The 14,932-nt window shown below is 37.5% G+C and overlaps 1 protein-coding gene across 2 annotated transcripts in view; it reads left to right on the plus strand.

Moving 5' to 3' along the window:
• NXPH1 (neurexophilin 1) overlaps positions 1–14,932 on the plus strand; it is a 285,500-nt gene that overhangs the window by 268,330 nt on the left and 2,238 nt on the right. The gene's annotated exons all lie outside the window — the stretch shown is intronic.

A 14,932-nucleotide genomic window follows, 5' to 3' on the forward strand; every position in this document is an offset into this window, starting at 1 on the left:
ATTTCTAGAGCTTCAACAAACTCTGAAGGAGATAAAAAGTACCAGCTCTCAATAAAAGTGAACTTTGGAATACACAAAAAAAGTGGACTAGATGCTAGTAAACCTTCACTACAGTTTTAACTCTGCCCCTAACAACCATATAAACTTCAGATGAGTTACTTCAGCTCTGTGGGACTCAGCTTCCTAAGTTATAAAACATTGTCCAGAGAGGCCCCTTCAGTTTCAGGTGTGTCAGGATTCTAACTCTCAACAGGCATGGATTTTTGTGATATAGACACAAAGCAGAAATGTCACAGCTATAGTGTGTTTATTTACCATCTATCAATGCCAGAGGAAAGCCAAAAATGCCTTTGAGACTCACATTTTTTAATAACAATTTAATTTGTACTGTTAATGGACACATTTATCAGTTCAGTTTTGAGCCTTTGCAAACATACCCATAAAATTGGTTGCATTGCTTCGCATTTATAAAACCTACTGCATTTTCCAAGCAAATGACATTTGTGCAAAGAAATAGCCTAACACAGGCCTAACTGTCTGTTTCAAAGTAATTATTATTCATCAATACAAATGTACACTTGAATAGTGCAAAGAAAATGCCCCCCAGAAAATCTGGCAGGCTATCTCGTTGAAGGAACTTCTGCTTTTAGAATCCCATCAGCATTTTCTTTCATTATTATCTTCAGGATCAAATTTCTGGAAATTCAAGAAAGAAAATCCAGAGAATGGCACTAACTTTCTTGCTGTTCAAGAGACCACAGCCCATTGTTTGTTAAGTTTTTCTGATGTTTGTCAAACCTTCAAAATGCAGTTATATTCACTTAGGCAATATTGTTCTTATTCACTTTTCACTTTTATTTAAATGAAAGTACAGTTACTCGGATATTTTTTCTGAGACATTTCTAACTGGTTGTAATGGCCTGTAGGGGTCACTGACTTGCATTTTTGAATGGAGTGTCCACCCTCCCATAATGATATCCTTTTGCAGATAAGCTTGCCTCATAAGCAGATAAACAGCTCATTTTCTGATATAAACATGCTTATATTGTAAACCTTCATGGAGGCTTTGTGTAATTCTGTAAACATGCACAGTGATACAAGAGAAATAGTGATACTTTTCTAGGAAAATACATTTATTCATTCAGCTGACATTTGTAGAGCACCTACTTGGAACCTGGCATTTTATAAAGTGTAGTAAAAAAAAAAAGTTACCAAGACATTGGATGGGTCTACCATGGAGATGACAGTTCAGAGGAAGAAAGAAAGAAAGAAAGAAAGAAAGAAAGAAAGAAAGAAAGAAAGAAAGAAAGAAAGAAAGAAAGAAAGAAAAAGAAAAAAGAGAGAAGGGAGAGGGCAGAAGGGAGGGAGGGAAGGAAGGAAGGAAGGGAGGAAGGAAGGAAGGAAGGGAGGGAGGGAGGGAGGGAGGGAGGGAGGGAGATATAGATAATAGTATTACTTTCATGAATGAACAGTACAGGGTGCCCTGAGAGGATCAAAGATTACTGTGGAAATGAAGTTTAAACTAGGCTAAAGAATGAGTAGGAGTCAACTAAGTAAATGGGAATGGATTCTGAGGATTCCAAGGATGGGCAAGCAGCCTGTGCAAAGGTCCTGAAATTGGAAGAAAAAGAGCATATAAAAAATGTGTTCAGATGTGATCAGAACTCTGAGGCCAAAGGAAAGAGTAGCCAAGATGAGGCTGGAGACATAGAAATAGGGTGCATTGACCTAGACTGGTTCCAAATAAGTAATTATAAATGCCTTATTCCTGAACACACCATCTATCAGGAATTGAAGACTCGCAAGAGCTTCTTGAGTTGGTGATGACTTCTGTAGTAGTTCCTTGAGTAACAGTAGCTCCTTCCTGGTCTCTGCAGCTCACAGAAGAGGTGGCTTCCAGGTACTGTGTCAGTCATCAGTGACCACAAAGTTTCCTGGTCCACATTCTTCTTTCAAAGAGCTCTGGGACCCTTGCTGACAACAATTCTGCCTGACTTCAGCACTAGGAATAAAGACAAGCTGTCAGGATGTCCTAGCTGTGCCCTCTAGTGGCAGCTGGAGTGTTACCCAACTCTTTTGAAAAAGGATAATTAAACTCTGTGTCAGAGTTTGGAAATAAGTGAGTGTAGGGACATACCAAGGAAGGATATTCTACCATTACAACCTGTCCTTCTTACATTTATCCTGTGATACCTTATATCCACAGTGGTCATGGCAATACAAACTACTAATGCTGTAATAAGTCATTTTAAAGTTCATTAGTCTTTTCAATAAATGGTGTTGGGAAAACTGGACAGCTACATGCAAAAGAATGAAACTGGACCACTTTCTTACATACACCGTACACAAAAATAAATTCAAAATGGATTAAAGACCTAAACATGAAACCTGAAACCATAAAAATCCTAGAAGAGAGCACAGGCAGTAATTTCTCTTCCTTAACTTCTCTTGACTTTCTCTTCCTTGACTCCGCTGACATCAGCTTTGGCAATATTTTTCTGGAGATGTCTCCTGATGTAAAGGAAATAAAAGCAAAAATAAACTATTGGAACTACATAAAAATAAAAAGCTTCTGCGCAGTGAAGGAAACAATCAACACAACTAAAAGACAACCTACTGAATTGGAGAAGATAGTTGGAAATGACATATCCAATAAAGGGTTAGTACCCAAAATATATAAAGAACTTACACAACTCAATACCAAAAAACCCCCAAATAATCCAATTAAAAAGTGGGCAGAAGACATGAACAGACATTTCTCCAAAGAAGACATCCAGATGGCCAACAGACACATGAAAAGATGTTCAGACATCATCAGGGAAATGCAAATCAAAACTACAGTGAGATATCACCTCTCAATGAGATATCACACCTGTCAGACAAATACCAAATGATTTCACTCGTCTGAAATTTAAGAAACAAAACAAACAAAGGGAAAAAGAGAGAGAGAGAGAAACCAAGAAACAGACTCTAAACTATAGAGAACAAATAGATGGTTACCAGAGGGGAGGTGGGTGGGGAGAATGGGTAAAATAGGTGAAGAGGATTAAAGAGGACACTTATCATAATAAGCACTAAGTAATTATAGAATTGTTAAATAATTATATTGTACACCTTAAACTAATATAATATTGTATGTTAATTATATGGAAATTAAATTTAAAAATTTAATTAAAGTAAAAGAACAGTAAAAAACAGGTATCTGATGTAAACCGAAAAAAAAAGTACATTTAAATTCAAGGGGATCTCAGAGTTCTGACTGCATACACATTTTCATCAAAACTGTCATTTTGGGTCTCTGTTTGCTCCATTCCTTTCATGACCTGTCTCTTCCTATACCATAAACTTTTGGTGAACATCCTTTTGGATTTAGTGACATTGTTTACTTAATTCCCTTGGTAACAATAAGAGCCAAGTCTTTTTCTTTCTGGACTCCAGGCATGCCACTATGTCTGATTAACTTAAAGCCATAGCACCTCAATCCAGAGGCCATCTTTTTATTTGTTTGAGATATCTCTGCCTAAATATGCTTTTTCCTGAGTACCCGGCTCTTTAGTATGAAATTCCACATGCCATGGGAATAGGGGAGAGGCATAGGACAAGATCAAAGTGAAATCTAGCCCAGACTTGTGGACAGCAGGTGCATCTGATTTCCAGACTGGCAGTAACTGGGTAAGACATCTGTGGAGGATACAGTGTGTTTACCCAGTGCTAGGAATCTTATAAGAAAGAAAGTCAATGAATGGATGCTAATTTGGGGGGGGGGGGGTTAGAAAAAAAAAAAGTTGGTTTAAGAGCTTTCAAGAGATTATTTTGTTTTTGTTTTTGTTTTTGTTTTTGTCTGTGTGTATGTGGACACAGTGGCCTTTGAAGTTCCCTGTGTGTGAGTTGTATCTTCCTTGAGCTATGTTGAAGAGCTGATGGGGCCTGGTGTTCTGGGTGTATGTGTTTTTACCACATCTTGCTTTGGTCAAGACATAATCCAAAAATATTTATTTACTCAGTGTCAAAAGTTTTTACGTAACTCAAACTCCAGCATCATCAACTTTTGATGAAATGGTGAGGGGTCCATTCCCTTTGCCAGATTTTATATCTTCTTAGAACATTGTATTTGTCCCACTTCAGGAAGTAGGAGATTCCCAGTCCACAGGACTTTTATGAGAGTATGGAGGGACTGTATTTCCAGGATCTTAGCCCTCTATCGTATTTCTGGGTTGGTTGTCTGGCTTACTGTCCCTTTGTGCCCGGGAAGCTCTGAGCAGTGCCACCCACACATTATAGTCTGATATGAACGATGCCCTAGAAGAATTTTTGAACCTATTTAGAATCTAAATGGCACAGGAATGATATTTCCCTATAACTAGTTTCTATCATTTCATTTATATAACGTATTTCCTCTATCGGAAGGTTTCCAGATCAAGTTCTTAATAATCAAAGGGTAAGTAGGCGTATTTTCTCAAGAAATATCAAAGTCATTATTTCCTCATAAATTTGAGCTTCTTTTGGGTAGGGTGTACTATTATTACTACTCAGTATGTAGATATAGGCTGCTGAAAATAGGGTTGGAAGGCGAGTCAGTCCTTCCTCATTTGGTACATTCTAGGTAGGCATACACTTTAACTTTAAGGAGCTATAAACCTTCATTAGCATCCACATAATAAGACTTTTTATGGAGAATCACTCATATTAACCTTCAATTCAGAAAGAAAGACCCCAGATCTAACCAGCTATTCTTACACATGCAACATTTCTCTTTTCCTCAAAGACATCTGGATTTACTGACAAATTCAAATCTCTTTAAGGGTAATGAAAAAAATGATGCTGAAATGGCTTCATTTCAGCCTAGAAATAGTCTTTCAACATGTCATTTTACATATTTTGTTCATTATATTAACCACATGCCCAGAGGTCTTTACACTAGATACTCCTTGTGTATTTTAAATGAAAGGAATAGGGCGCCTGGGTGGCTCAGTCGTTTAAGTTCTGCCTTCAGCTCAGGTCATGATCCTGGGGTCCTGGGATTGGGCTAACTGCTCAGCAGGGAGTCTGCGTCTCCTGTTCCTCCCCACTGCGTGCACTCTCTCACTCTCTCTCTTGCAAAAATAAATAAAATCTTAAAAAAAAATAAATGGAAGGAATATAAAATACTAACAGAAGAAGCAACTTCTGCAATGCAAACCTGGATGATGCATAATTACACTTTGAGAGACTGGGTTAAGTGGGGCTAAGTGGAATCATTGCTCTTAATTTCTCATCAATATTAATGTGTTCATGTGTCAAAACTTAGGTAAGTTTATACAGTAAGCATGAAGGAAGGGACAATATTTTCACAGGATGAAAAAGTGTATTTCTCAGGAGCAGAAACAGTAGTTCATGGCTCTTCATAAGGCATGTTTTTTCCTCTGCAGTTAAAGAACCAAGAACATTTTAAATACAGTTTTCATAAGAGTACCTACAGGAAAACGAATCAAAGAGAAAGCTAATAATTATGGTTATACAAACTTGTGAAGAGCTCAGTTATCCATGACGCAGAACAGGCTCCAATACAGTAATGTTGGGAACAGTTAGTACCCTATGTTAGAAGTCAGCCATCCTCCATGGGAGCATGAGAACTCATAGGGTAACATACCTAAAATTCTTAGCCATTTGAGGATTCTTCAAACTGATAGGAGCACCATGTTTCTAGTTTTTGAGGATGACATGGAAGTTCAGGCTGGTTAGAATGTCTTCTCTTGAAGTTACTATGTTAAAGATAAATTATTGCCCACATTTGCCAATACTAAATCGTAACATAATCAGCGTGGTCGCTTGTCACCACCTACTGCTAAAAATGACCACAGAGCTGTTATAATTATGCTGATTTCCATCTCTGTTTGTTTGGATCATTTGAGCAGGTGTAAAGTCTCCAGTGAGAGCCAGGAATAGAATAGCTGTATGCATTCTGAAAGCCTTGTTTTCCTTTTCTTGAGGGTTTCATAACCTAGCCAAGCATAATAGCTCTCACATGTTGAACTCATACTTTTCCCCATATTTTTATGTGTACTATGTATAAAATCTACTTTATTTTCATGAAAACCCAACGAGTGAGGTATCATCTAACTGGAGAAAATGTGGTCCTAAGGGATCACTAGTGATAAAGTAGCAGATTTTGGATTTAGTCCTCAATCTCTGACTGCAAAGCCTGTTTTCTTAGTTTCTATGCAATACAACCTCCCAGCACCTACCAGGTTAAAGGAGAGGCACAGAGTTGCTTCTCTGCTTTTCCGTTGTTAGTGCAGCACTGTTGCTCCTGGAGCACTGCTTTGCAGCCGAAAGAAATGATGTATTTTTGATGTGTTAAGACACTAACCCATTTCCTCTGGCTTATCATATATAATACAAGCACTCCAGGTATTGTCAATGTCAAGTGCAGACTCAAAACTTGTAAGAGAGGAATCTCTGAGGGCCGCCCCCCATCTTGATTGTGACTAAAGAACAATGACTTTCACTGTTGAAATAGTTGTAAGTAAGAACATAAACCACACAGGTAATGTATGGAGTGATAACTCTATGGAGATACTCCCTCCCCCAAGGTACAAAATGTCATACTATAGAAGAACATCCTTCAAAGAGTTAATAGTTCTCTTAGGAAAACCTGATGAAAAAGAGCCCCCCATGTCTGGAAGCACCTGCATATTTTTCTCTAAATTAGCTAAAAAGGGGCTGGAGAAAGCCTTGGGCACATGTAGCCCCCCTTGTGAAATTTCACAACGCCTGAAATAGAGAAAATTCATTTTTTTTTCAGAGAGAGAAAAATTAAGCAGAACAAAATGAATTAAAGGATAAATAAATATTCTACCAGTGTAAGCCTATGGCCAATAAAGATACTTTTTAGGCATGGACAACTTAGTGTATCCCCTATGAACTCTTTCTAAAAGAATCACATAAATCCATATATAAAAAAAAATTAAATTCCAGCTCAAAAGAGAGGGAGTGAGGTATCTGAAACAACAATGGCAGAAAAAGTAGTAGAATCAAGGTTAAAAAAAAAACTGGAGGTAACCTGGCTGTGAAACAATGTAATGATTAAGGATCTATCACAAAAGGTGAACAAAAAGTGGAAGTCTGGTCCATCCATATCATAAAACCTTATATTCCCCTTTAATAAAGATGATATACCTAAATGTACTAAGACATGTGCATCTCTAAGGTGTTTTCTTGATAGGGAAATATACAATGTAATTCATAAAATATTATACTAAATATATAGTATTTATATGTGAAAACTAAGATATTTAGAAACAATATACACCCAAATTTTGGCAAGTTTTACCTCTGGAGAGAGAGGTGAGAGGAGAGGAGAGGTTGATGATGAAGACAGCCTTTTACTTTCTACTTCATAAATTCTAGTTTGAATGTTCTGATCAACATATATTAATGTAGAATTGCATGATTAAAATAATTTTTAAAAGTAAAGGACACAGTGTGTGTAGTAACTAGGGGTTAGCTCTTTCACTTAATAGCCATGATCTTGTCAAGCTCTTTTTGAGTTTCTATATCCCCATGTGTAAGCTAAAGGTAACAATATTGACTTTAAACTGTGTGTGTGTGTGTGTGTGTGTGTGTGTAGTTTATTCATTATTTATTTAATTTTAGTGAGAGTGAGAGAGAGAGAGAGGCGGGGCTTGATCTCACCACCCTTAAATCATGTCCTGAGCCAAAACTGATGGTTAACCGACTGAGCCACCCAGGTGCCCCTGTGTGTAGTTTAAATAAAATATAATGTCATACATCAAATACTAATTACAATGACTGGAATATGGTGTGCCCTTATCCAATAGCAGTTAATGGTATGCAACATATATTCAACATAGCAAATCATAAAATTGTCAAAATGAAGTAATCATAGAGCAAGACCATTTTGTTGATTAGTTATTCACTGTTGAAAAATATTGCTTAAGCATCAAGTTGTTTAAAATTTTTGGCTTAAGTATTCATACAGTTGATGAAATAAATACATAATTTTCAAAGTAATCTTGAAATTATTTATATTGAATAGTAATAGATCGACAGTAAAATGTGCAGGTTAGTGGAAATTTGAAGGCATCTTATTGCTCTTTTATATAAAGAGGTACACAAACATCTGGAGAACCTCTCACTGGATATAGTATATGTAAAGGAGTGAAATGTTTATATACTGTCTCGTAAGGCCAGGAGCAAAATTGAGGGGGCAGTATAGTTGGGGAATGGTTTATTTTTCAAAAGTGGTATCTTTCAACAATATCTTAAATGATAATGTATTGACATTATGATTGTAAGCCTATTATGAAAAGATACTAGAGGAAGCGATATAAAAGTATGGCCCTGAAATATACTGAGAAGGAGCTAGATAGATCGAAGTGTGGCAGCTCTTACATGCTTACATTCCACCATCCAGTGGGAATCTTTTTCTCCTTAGTCCCACACACACGTCCTGCCCCAGGCAATCTCTCATGTTACACCCAAGCTCTGTCTGTGTTTATGGTTGAAGGAAATGACCCTTCTCTTTGTACCTATTTTTGGATGTTCTTAAATACACATGTACTTTAAATTGCATACGTCTAAACATGTTAAGAATCTTTATGATCCTCAGTGTCTCTAAAACAATGAGACAGACAACACATATAATTTGTGGAAATGGTATCATTGGACTGGCGAGCCAACGCCTTTGGAACAGGCGTGGTGACTTTTGACATGGAAAATTATATTCAGTTAGAAAGTATATTTGGTGTTTTCACTGGTAGAGAATAAATTATTTGTAGAAACAGTTTCACAATGCTTTGCCTTTTTGGAATTGGGTTCATTAGATGTTGTCAGCTTTTTCTTTTGTGCTCATCTTTATGCCATAGTCTTCACTTCTGTTATCACTCAGATATACTGACATTAAAGAATCTTTAGGTGACTTTTGAAAAGAAACTCCTTTATTACGTTTGTAACATCAATAGTAGTAGGTGTTCTGGAAGTAAGGTTTCTTTTTAATGATATTTTTTTGTTCAGTAGGGCTCAATATCTTTCAATTTTATGTGTATATTTATGTGTTTCGAAACTGAAAATTCTTAAGATGTAAAGCAATATGATAGAATGAGTCAGCCGGTGACTCCTGACCACAGCTGGGAGTAGATGTATTATTAAGCCGGTTGCTCTTGCTCATCTTGCATCATCTCTTCACCACTACTAAAACCAGCTTCAGTAAGGTCGTTAGTAGTGGATTCAGAAGTCAAGGGGCTTCCTTCCAAGTATTTATACTATTCAACTTTGCTTGGATTTTGAATCTGCCCATGCCTGCCTTTCTTCTCCCCAACTTTTCTTTGTTTCTACAATAATATTTTCTTTCTAACATCCTCCTTTGTCTCTGTGTATCCTGGCTCCTCTTCTGTTTGTCCTCAAAGCACTGGCATTAGATATTGTTTCCAACCTTCTTCTGTATCACCACGTTCTTTCTGAACAATACAGTCCCTTCATACTACAAAACCAACATCACTATCCCTCTCATTTCTCCAGACATTCAGACCCATGTTACCAACTTTCTTTGGATAGCATCACTAGAATGACTTGCAGGCACTTCAACCTCCAATTTTCCTCTGAGATTTAATTATATTTTCCAGCTAACTTGTTACTTCTGTATTCCCTGCAGATGCCAGGAAACTCATTAATTCAACTTTTCATATTCCTGCTTAGTCAAAAAAATCATCAAGCTGAGTTAATCCTACCTCTGAACTATCTCATATCCATTTTTTCTTTCTCTTTTTTTTGCCATTGCCTTGGTAAAGTCTCATTTTACTTTCTCAAATGAAGTATCACAATTAATTATGTAATGAATCATTCTACTAGTCATTCTTCCTTCAGGGTCTCTCCCTATCAATTAATCCTTCAGTGTCTAATCAATGATTTTTCTAGATCCAGAATGACCTACTTAAAACCAGAACAAATAAACAAAACACACACACACACACACACACACACACACACACACAGAAGCAAAAGAGCAAAAAAAGCAAAAAGCAAAAAAAAAAAAAAGTCATTTCCCACTACCTATAAGTTTAAGTTCAGATGCCTTAGTAGGAACATCATGATTTGACCCTAGCCCACCTTCTTCAAGTTCTGCCCACTTCTTACAACTTCTCCTTTTCCTCCTTTTCAATGCTCCCTGAGGCTCAGCAGTAAGGAGCTATTTTCCATTCTTATATTTAACATGTCCCTTCTCAACTCTGTGCTTTACACAGTATGTTCCTTATGTTTGGATCTCCTTTGGCCTCTTCTCTCTCTGTTGAACTCCTAAGTGTCTTTTATCTACTAGATCCGAGGATTATTTCTACTGCTACATCTTCTCTACCTTTCAGCTTTGATTCTGACTACTAGAATGTTGTACATAGTGTTAGTCACATCACGTTGTTACTTGCTTAATTGATTTCCCCTTTAGACTGTGAACTTCTTGAGGGCAAGGACCATGTTTTATTTAGCTCTGTATTCCTATTATTTAACTCAATATTAGCAGAGTCTCACTATATAGTTATTGAACTAATAAAACAAAATAAATCAGATTGCTTATGCTCAACAGGTCTAGGGATTTTCCTGAGGACCCTTCTTGGTTTTTCATGATTGATATTCTCTTTTAGACATTGCCCTGCTTCTCTTCTCACCTCAGTGAAAGGGAAGGGAAGAGAGAAATAAGAGTATTCAAGACTATGTTGTTGATAATTACAGCTGAAACCTGCTTTGATTCTGTACTCAGACTGAGATGTTCTGGAGAGGTTTCTTGACAGCACCACTGGAAGGCTTTCACATTACAAATAATGCATTGCATTTGGTAGTTGAGCAGTTTAATGGCTGAACTTACGCTCATTCTTTGTTAACTTGAGTTTTACTATCTACTGAACTTGCCATATTCTCTGGTTGTCACAGCAGAACTTTCAAGAGCATATGCTTTGTTTTTTAATTGTTTACTTCAGGATTTTGGTTATGTAAAAGGGAGAGTTTCTTATAAAAATATTTTTCTGCTTTCATGTTGTATTATTATTCATTTATTATTATTATTCAAAAATATTATCCAGTGAGATTCAGAGGTTAAAATATTTGAGGATGTTAATAGTAATAATGTTGAACAGTCACCATGGCCCAGGCACTGCTCTTAGTGCTTTAAATGGAGTGTCCTATTTGATTCACACCGCAGCTCTGTGAGGGAGGTGGGCTTCTTCTCCTGTTCTCTAGAAGAGAAAAACGTAAGTGTAAACAAGTTGAGCCACTTGCCTACATCATATAACTGTTACAGATAACGGCGTAGATTGGGATTCAGGCCATCTAGCTCCAGAACGCACACTCGTAATCACTACAGCTGTGGAGAGTATCATTTAGAACTAACTTTCTGTTCTACCCCAAATTCAGAGGTTTATCTGCCTGTCAGGCTTAGCATCCTTTTTGAATAGATTGGCTCTTTAAAATCCTATCTCCTACTTCCACATTTTTTTCCTTTCACTCCTCATATGCTGCTGGTGGATTGCACACTAATTCCCGTTTACTTCCTTTTTTTTGGGGGGGGGGGGACAATTCATTACTGCTTCATGAGCCAGTGCACCATGGATGCATCTCATTACAGCCCCTCTCCTAGTCAACTGTGTTGATGCTGAGATACAAGTACCAAAATCAAATACATGCCTATATTTATTTTTCTTGTCACCCAAAGAATGGGAAACCATTTAGGTAATTCCAGGTAAAAATGAGAGAAGAGAACATGCGTTTATTTCTTTTTTTTTTTTTTTTAAAGATTTTATTTATTTATGTGATAGAGAGACAGCCAGCGAGAGCGGGAACACAGCAGGGGAGTGGGAGAGGAAGAAGCAGGCTCATAGCGGAGGAGCCTGATGTGGGGCTCGATCCCATAACGCCGGGATCACGCCCTGAGCCGAAGGCAGACGCTTAACGACTGCGCTACCCAGGCGTCCCCATGCGTTTATTTCTTGTAATTCATATGTACTAAGCATAAATATAGAGGCTGTGTTAAGGACAACATTTATTTAATCAAGCAAGTGGAGATTTGAATGTTTGACCAATCAATTAGATTTCATTGAGACAAAATAAAACAAACAAATATGCAAAAAATAAACTCCCAAGCTAAAAGATCTGCACTACTCTTATAAATTAATGTTTGTTTTCAATTTTATACTATAGCTACTGTTATAGAAAAAGTTACTTTGAAATGCACGTCTTTCAGTGAATCAGTAGGAGAACTGTAGTTGTTTTTGTTTTGTAAATTATAATGATATAATAGTAACTGTGGAACTACTAAGGATTATATCTTTCATATTAGAGTAAAAATTCTCCCATAGAGGACCGGCTTTATTATCAGGCAGAGAGGATAGGTAGGAAATTTCATGCTTTTCCCTTAAGAAAACTCGTACATTTCTATGCATCACCCCCTTCCAGAAGGATATTTCCTTCTCAATTTCATCCTGTTAAGACTTAATATTTAGTCCTTGTTAAAAAAATTGGATTTGATAAGGTAGCCACTTTGCTATTACTGCTCACATATTGTTTTTTGGATGTGATCCATTTCTGGAATGTTTTGGCATGAAAGGAATTCGCAAACAGGAAACAGTTTGGGTTCAGGGGGAAAGAGGAGAGAGACCAATTCAAGGGTTGAGGAGAACGAAAAGGGAAATACCTAGCACTAAAAGAAAGATGGGCATTAAAGAGGGCACGTGATATGATGAACACTGGGTATTATACTCAACTAGTGAATCATTGAACATTATATCAAAATCTAATGATGTACTATACCTTGGCTAATTGAATTTAAATTAAAAAAAAAGGAAATTCAGCAGCAAATGCAAACTTTTTTCAATTCCCTGTATTTGCCCCAAGTTTGTTTATTTTGGTCGGGTGATATGTTTAAGAGTTTAGAGACTGTGTGCAGGTGCGCGATCTTTACTTCCCCTAGATGTGGCACCTCCACCACAATCCATGCATTATTTCTGCACCTCATCCCATCCCCAGGGTCTCATTCTCTATTGGTCGGTGTTTGTCTCTCCTCCATTAACTTCTGTGCACAATGGCCTTCTGGATCTTTCTATAAAGACATAACAGTTGCCTTGAAGATCATAGCAGTTGCAACTGGACCCAGGCTAGTGGCTTGAAATGGTGACAGAGCTTTTGTGTTAGCCTACCCAATAGCATAATCTTGGTTTTTCACAGTGCAGTCGTGAGGTATAAATCCATTTTCTCTCAGAGGCAGTGAGTTCGTGTGGGACTAAACTTGCAGGGTTTCTTAAGCTTAGCATTACTGGGAAGAGACCAGCTTCAGCTGGTAGTTTTTCCCAGGTGGGAATGGCTTCATTCCACTCACATTGTCTCAATTTGACCTGCGTAGGGATAAGACTATTTGCCAGCTGGCAGTGGGAAAGCTCATTGATCCTGAGGAATCTGTGAAAAGGCAATATTACTAGATCTAAGTGATTTTGTTGTAGTTTAGATTACCAAGGCCTCTTGCAAGTATGTCACTGGGGAAACCCATCCCATGAAGGTTCTGAGTACTTGGCTATGTAATCAAGAGCAAAGCTACCCTCAAAACAGACCTCCATATGTACTATTTGGTGACCTTCTTTCTCTAGTTGTCTTCACACAGCAGCTTGGGATTTGTAAAGATAGCTAAATTATTTGAACCATTTCCATATCTCAGCTACCCTATAAGGGAGTCACTGTTGTTACCCTCACTTTGCAGATGTAGGAAACTGAGGTAGAGGAATGTTAAATGACTTGACCAAGGGTACACAGCTTGGCAGTGGCAGAGCTTAGCATAGATTCCAGGGAGACTGACTCTAAAGTTTATGCCCTAACTCCCTAGGGATTGGGATAGAGTCCTTTAAGCACAAGTGATAGAGTAAAAGGCTATTCTCAGGCCAGGGTTGTACCTTAGGCCTTCATGCCTAAGTCTACAGAGAGACCTCTAGGATGCAGTTCTGATTCCTAGTAGACCTGAATTAAAAAGCTTTTCAGCAATGGCCTCTTATTTTGAGAGCAGTTTGAAAGGGGAATAGCAGGTCCAAACGAGGCTGCTGAGTGGTAGTCAGGCTCATGTCTGAGATAGGACTGGAGATGGAGGTTTGTTGTGAAACTTGGCTTCCTAATGGGCAGCGAGGGACTCTCTTTGGCAGACTTACCCTGTAGGCAGTCAGTCTACATCTTAAAAGGTGTTTTTTTTTTTTTTCTTTATTGGCTGTTTTGATTCTTGTGGGTTCTTGGCTGTCTTCCCAACTGTCCTTGAGCCTTCCCTGTCAGGATCAGAGGTCATTGCTTTAACTTTAGGCTAATGAGTGCATTGTAGATACTCATTTCTTTCTTTTATTTCTTCTGTACTAAGGCATAAATATAGGAGCTATGCTAAGGACAATGCTTGTTAATTTGTCAAGTACAGATTTGGGTGCTTGGTCAGTCAGTTAGATTTAGGGTTCCTCTGAATCCCTGGTCTAGTTGGGGATCTAAATCTTCCCAAAGAGACAAGACCAGGGTCCCAGGAGGATGGTTTCTGGATGTGACTCTCACAATCCAACCTGAACTTTCGGTCATTGACCATGTGTTTTTTGCTTCTCTAGATTGACAGTTCTCTCCAAGACGTTGTGTATTAGATGTTTTCATTTATGTCCCTTTTCCTAGACCACATTTTAAGTCCCTTAAGATAAAAACATTATGTCTTATACAATATGTTCCATGCTAATAATAGATAGTAAAAAACATGTTTTGTTTTGACCAGTTAAAATATACTAGAGTCTCTTTGCAGAACTGACTTTTCTAATAGCACTGTGGCATAAATTACCAAAAATCTTTAGGATTTCGGTTGATGTATTTCTGAGAATTGTACAGTTTTAAAGCTTATGGTAATTTTGAAGCAGAAAAATAACAATGATTTGTAAAATTTTTATTT

The sequence above is a fragment of the Ursus arctos genome, unplaced genomic scaffold, assembly GCF_023065955.2.
Source record: "Ursus arctos isolate Adak ecotype North America unplaced genomic scaffold, UrsArc2.0 scaffold_3, whole genome shotgun sequence".
In the NCBI taxonomy this organism is placed as follows: domain Eukaryota; kingdom Metazoa; phylum Chordata; class Mammalia; order Carnivora; family Ursidae; genus Ursus; species Ursus arctos.